The sequence below is a fragment of the Cydia strobilella genome, chromosome Z (genome assembly GCF_947568885.1).
Source record: "Cydia strobilella chromosome Z, ilCydStro3.1, whole genome shotgun sequence".
In the NCBI taxonomy this organism is placed as follows: domain Eukaryota; kingdom Metazoa; phylum Arthropoda; class Insecta; order Lepidoptera; family Tortricidae; genus Cydia; species Cydia strobilella.
This window is the reverse complement of record NC_086068.1, coordinates 4,177,659-4,183,846: the sequence shown is the minus strand read 5'-3', so window position 1 is coordinate 4,183,846 and position 6,188 is coordinate 4,177,659.

The window sequence follows — 6,188 nt, the reverse complement described above, 5'->3', positions numbered from 1 at the left end:
GCAGTAGCTTGAATACGTGTTCTCGTTTTTTTATTTTGTTAGAAGCAGCTGCGATTCATTTTAAATGCCTCACTATTACGTTATACCAATTGTGCTTTAAATTATGAGACTACCAATTTTAAAAAAAGAACAATGCCTTTATATCCGTTCACGGCGGAAAAAAGTTGATGTGGCGGGGAAAAAAATTGAAGAAATTTGAACCTTATGTACTTGTATTTTAAGTTCAAATTTCTTCAATAAAATATCTTGAGTTATCAACTTCTTCCCGCCGTGTACCGAATTATAATAATAATAATAGTCTTTTTATTAATGTAAACGGATTAAAAACAGTTAAATATGCATTTAAATAACATTAAACTACTACTACAAATCCGTATTTTACAAATATATCAAATAAAATAAAAAATAATTTGCCCACCATAACTTCAATTTTACGTCATACTTTTTGAAAAAAACCAAAAAAATATAATCTGGGCAAAGTTGAAACAAAAGGGCAAAGTTGTGAATAATGTTTTTACTTTCTCGTTACGTTAATTTTTTTTTGTTACAGTGTTGCATAAAATCGGAAAGTATTATAATTATAAGCAATGTCCAGGTATGATCCATTTTATTATTGATTCTCGAATGAAATTATTGTTCGCACTTAAACTATCGTGAGACATATTTCAAAATATTTATCAGTACGGTTTTTACTCACTATTATTTTTAGTCGCTTTTGGCGACATGTTTCGGATTCTTTGGGAATCCATCCTCAGGCACGAGATAAAAATAATAGTGAGTAAAAACCGTACTGATAAATATTTTGAAATTATTGTTATTGTTTAGTTTTTAGCCCTGTTATACTATACTACACTAATTTGGGTGTCACCCATACAACTGGGTAGAAATAAAATGAAACGTTTATGTAGAAATCTGTGACCTGTAATAGATCTCAATAGTTTTAATATTTTTTAATTGTTTATTTATAATTGTTTTAACATAAATAAGTCAGGAAAATAAGTTATTAAATGTGACGTTTAAAACCAAAAGGTACCACATTGTCGGTCTACAAGGTTGATTTCCAATTGAAGCTATATGGAAAAACCGCCTTACTGACAAGCGACAATAAGTACCATTTTGGTTGAAAATGGCACAAATTAGGCATTATTATTGTATGAAAGGTTTTTCTGTTAGATGTAAGGAATATGTCAAAAGTAATAAGTTGTTACTTAAGAACAACTAAATTTCCCTTAGATTAGAGTATCGTGCAATATGGTTTTATATTTACTTAAGGAGGGTTATGTTTTTGTGTTTAATTAGATGTTTTGTATCGGTACACAAATTATGTCAACTACCGTACCCGGCGATAAATGGGGTATTTTTTATAAAAAGGGACCTTAATGTCGATGGCGCTTACGCCATTATTAACGATACTCCGGCGATATAAATACAATGCCGCGTGACGCTGTGCAAATTAGCCATTTTGTTATACAAATTAGCCACGATTAACTTCCTCTGAAACGTTTAAGGGGCCCACTGACTATCAGTCCGCCGGACGATATCGGCCTGTCAGTTGTTCGGAACTGCCAAAGTTTTGTTCTAACTGACAGGCCGATATCGTCCGGCGGACTGATAGTCAGGGCCCTCTGACTATCAGTCCTTTAGATATTATTATACTATCAAATGACATAATCAAAAGACCTGCCCTCTAAATTTAGGGTTGGGTTATATTTTTTGGAATTTGTATTTATGCAACTATATTACTATAATTATAAGTAATATCGTATTAATGCCACGTTTAAGGATTTGCCACACTGGATGCGTTCTGCGGGCAGCGGTCAGGTCAAACTTCAACTTCAAAGGTTGCTGTCAATGTTGTTCATACATAATGCGGCTGACCGCAGAACGCATCTAGTGTGGCAAATCCTTGAAGGTTCTTCTATACTATCAATAGGCTTATCCGAATCAAATTAGCACTAAAAATGACGCTTATTAGAGCTCGACTCCTTGAACGCTTTACGTCGTAAACAAAAACGTCACTCACACGCCAAGGTCACAGGCGCAAGCGTGCTAATGTAAACTTTATTTGAAAGTGTGAAGGTTACTTTGACAGCGTACGCCATAAAACATAGGCCCCATTCGCACGAGAGCTTAAAAAGCGTTGCGTGTGCGACGCATCCATAAGCGTTGCGTAAGAGCGAGAAAGCGATATCTCTTTCTCGCTCTTACTTATGGGTGTGTCACACACGCAACGCTTTTAAAGCTCTCGTGCGAATAAGGCCTTATGTGTTAATGGCGTTGTGGGCACAGACTATTGTACGGCGCCTATTAGGTGTTCATGGGCGTTTTCTAAAATAAATATTGAAAATCTGATTCTTAACAGATGCTGGGGTTTTTGAGTTCTTTCAACTTAGAATCACTAGAATATTCAATCCTGATGATAAAAAGATGTACCAAAAATTTGTATTAAAATTGTACGTTCCACTACGTCACGCACATACAAGTGAAAAAAAATTAAACGTGACGTAATGGAATGGAAATTTTGGGACATCGTTTTTAAATGGTAGGATGGAGAACGCTGCCGATTCTGAGTAGAATGAGACCAAGAATGTCCAGATTTGAAAGAGTCAGGTTTTCAATATTTGTTTTAGAAAACGCCATTGGCGTTCAAAAAGTTAGACAGTAATGTCAGTATGTGTAAAAACGCTTTTGTTAATTATTTTATTAAGAAATATAATGACTCGAGTCCCCAATATATTTCAAACAACTCAAGATATGTGTCGTTTTCAAGCAGAAGGTACCACATTGTCGCTTGCCATAAGGACGCTCTGACAGGTTTTTCGTATACAAGCAATTCTCGTCCTTATGTTAAGCGACAATGTGGTACCTTTTGATTGAAAACGTCACATATGTTATAGGCGTTCCAAAATTGAACCGCTTACCTTGTGACAAATTGTACATGTTGTCTTTAGTCGCACCTGGGCAAGCGAGAAATGTGCACGTGCTAACGAGCTCCCGCTCACAGAAGGAAAAAGAGACAAGCTAATGTTTAACAACGAGTATGACAAAGATGAATGTTAATGTAAAAATTAATCAAAAACAGATTTCTTCGTAGGTATAGAAATAATAAATGTGGAAGTATTTTTTTGTGTGCCATAAGTATGATTATAACCTATCTATAGTTATATGAGGAGTGTCTTTTCAAAAGGGCTTATTTCTCTATGAAATCCATACAAAAATAAACTCTATTACCCTACTTAAAGGGTTTATTTTTGTATGGACTTCATAGAGGAGTAAGCCCTTTTGAAAAGACACTCCTCATATAATATCATTGGATGTAAGTAAGCCTGTAGCAATTAACGTTTTAAACCAAAAGGTACCACATTGTCGGTTGTCGATAAGGTTGATTTCTAATTGAAGCTATATAGAAATAGCGCCTTACTGACAAGCGACAACAAGTACTCTTTTGATCGAAAATGGCACATATTATCGCGCGTCGCGCTAAATTGTTTTTCTGTTTCTATTTTATTTGGTTCGGATAAATGTATAATGGTGTATTTATGCATAATACTAGTCAAATAGATAGATAATAACATTGCTACGCGAGCACAATACGTACAATATAATATTATAACATTATAAGTTATTACTAATATATAATTTTATGTTATAAAGTTATAACCATGAATATGAATTAGTATGCCCGTGTTCGCGTGGCAACCATTTTGAATTTATCTTAATAACAGTTGCCAAATTGAAACCGCATACGCTCGATTTTCTATTTTTAATAGATTCAAAATAAAATATACTTGAACTTAAACTATCGTGAGACATATTTCAAAATATTTAGATCAGTACAACCGCCGCGGACACTCGTGCCTGAGGAAGGATTCCCAAAGAATCCGAAACATGTCGCCAAAAGCGACTAAAAATAACAGTGAGTAAAAACCGTACTGATCTAAATATTTTATAAAATATACTTGGCAATAATAGTAACGTGCGAGCATTTTATTTTGTGTCACACCTCACTTCACAGTCATATTGTGTTATGTTTTACAGCGTAGATAATTCTTAGTGATTGATGTAATGCTTAATATTAAATGCAAGTACATAAATATGACGTTTTCAACCAAAAGGTACCACATTGTCGCTTGTCGATAAGGTTGATTTCGAATTGAAGCTATATGGAAATAGCGCCTTATTGACAACCGACAATAAGTACCCTTTAGGTTGAAAATGGCACAAATAAAGTGTGAACTATAAATAAATAAACTATTATATTTTTACCTTTTAGTAAATCGAGCGTATTAAAGTCGAGATACCGATTCGTTGTGCCCGTTCTTCCACCGCACTTAGACTGTACTGTAATATAGCTAGAATAGTATGCACCGCCTCGGTAGATTCGCTGCCGTGTGACCGCGGCGATAACACAAATGTTTTAAACCAAAGCCGGCCAAGTTATCTCTCAGAAAAATCAACTTCCATCCATAATTTCGATCAGATCACGTGTCCGTCTTACGAATTATCAATCTGTCGGTCACGTGACCTGTCGCGAGATCTGTCGCGAGTTTAACATTTTTTCCCCATAACAAAAAGTGCACAGCGTCGCTAAACAAGTTTTCACTTCAACAAGTTTTGTATGAAAAAAATTCGCTGTATTTTTTTACTATTGTATCTGAAGCTACACAAACTAATTACAGACATAGATATACCTTATCCTATTGTAATTACAAAGTTTCAGAGCAATCTAGCTAGTCGTTTTAAAATGAGAGCGTAACTAAGATTTGTATGGAGAACCGAGCTTCCCGGGGACACTTAAGGCATCTGGCGGTCAAAGGGTCGCACTAAATGTGACGTTTTCAACCAAAAGGTACCACACAAAAAGTGCATACCTAAGATACAGGTAAATGTTTACTTAGTTTAGGTATTGTTATCAAATTTCCATGAGCAACAGAGAATACAAATTCGTTCGGTATTAAAGTTTTTAACTTGACCTGTACCTATTTTGAGTTGAATCTATGAATGTACTAGTATTTAAGTATACATTGTATATTTACCATTGTATAAAACCAATTAGCATAAGTTTTAAATGAATTAATATTATCTTATCTTATTGTCGCTTGTCGATAAGGTTGATTTCGAATTGAAGCTATATGGAAATAGTGCCTTATTGACAACCGACAATAAGTACCCTTTTGGTTGAAAATGGAACAAATGTCTGTGTTCTTGGGACCATTGTGGACGGCCGCTCCTCCATCCCTAACAGCATTTATACGTCATTATGACGTCAGCGACGTCATTATGATGCCATATTTACGTCATTATGACGTCGCCGACGTCACTTTGCTACCTGGGATACAATCGTAGTCCTCATTTCAGGGGCAAACTATCCCTCCATCCCATCGAATCTGCTAAAATATAATCCTACTTATTTTTATACAATAACTACGGTAATTATAATAATAATAATTAAGCCGTTTATTTCCAATAGAAACAAATACAAAAACTTAATTACAAAGAATATTGTTTTTTTTTTTTACTGTATACATTATTCAGTTACTTGATTTATTATTTAGCTATTATGAAATGATATTATATTGTATGTTGTATGTACATTTTTTATTATTATAGTAATTTAAATTCTATTGGATGTTCATTCATGGACATAGGCCTCCTCCATACTGTGCCATAATTCTCTGTCGGTGGCGGCTCGGGTCCATGTAACGCCGGCGACGGCCTGGATGATATAAGGTTCTCAAATCACAGCAAGGAAGTCTCATATTCCTGCATTCGTTGTAAAAACGTACCTAATCATTTGTTGTTTATCGTTTAGGTAATCGACAAAAGGTTACAAAATACAAATTAAATTTAGGAAGATAGTTATTTATGGAGCTATGGAGCGCAGCATATTAGGTGTAAAATTAAGAGATCGAGTCCGAAACACGACGCTACGCTCTAAGACTCAAATAATAGACGTAGCTCGGAAAGCGGCCAAGTTGAAATGGGACTGGGCTGGTCATGTCTGCCGAATGCCGGATGACTTGTGGGCCAAGTTAACCACAGAGTGGGAGCCCCACGAGTCTAACCGGGGATCCGGCAGACCTCGTCGGCGATGGCGGGATAACATGGACTCCTTCTTGACAGGCTGGCCGGATATAGCATTAAACAGAGACGAGTGGAAAAAGAGGGGGGAGGCCTTTGCCCAGCAG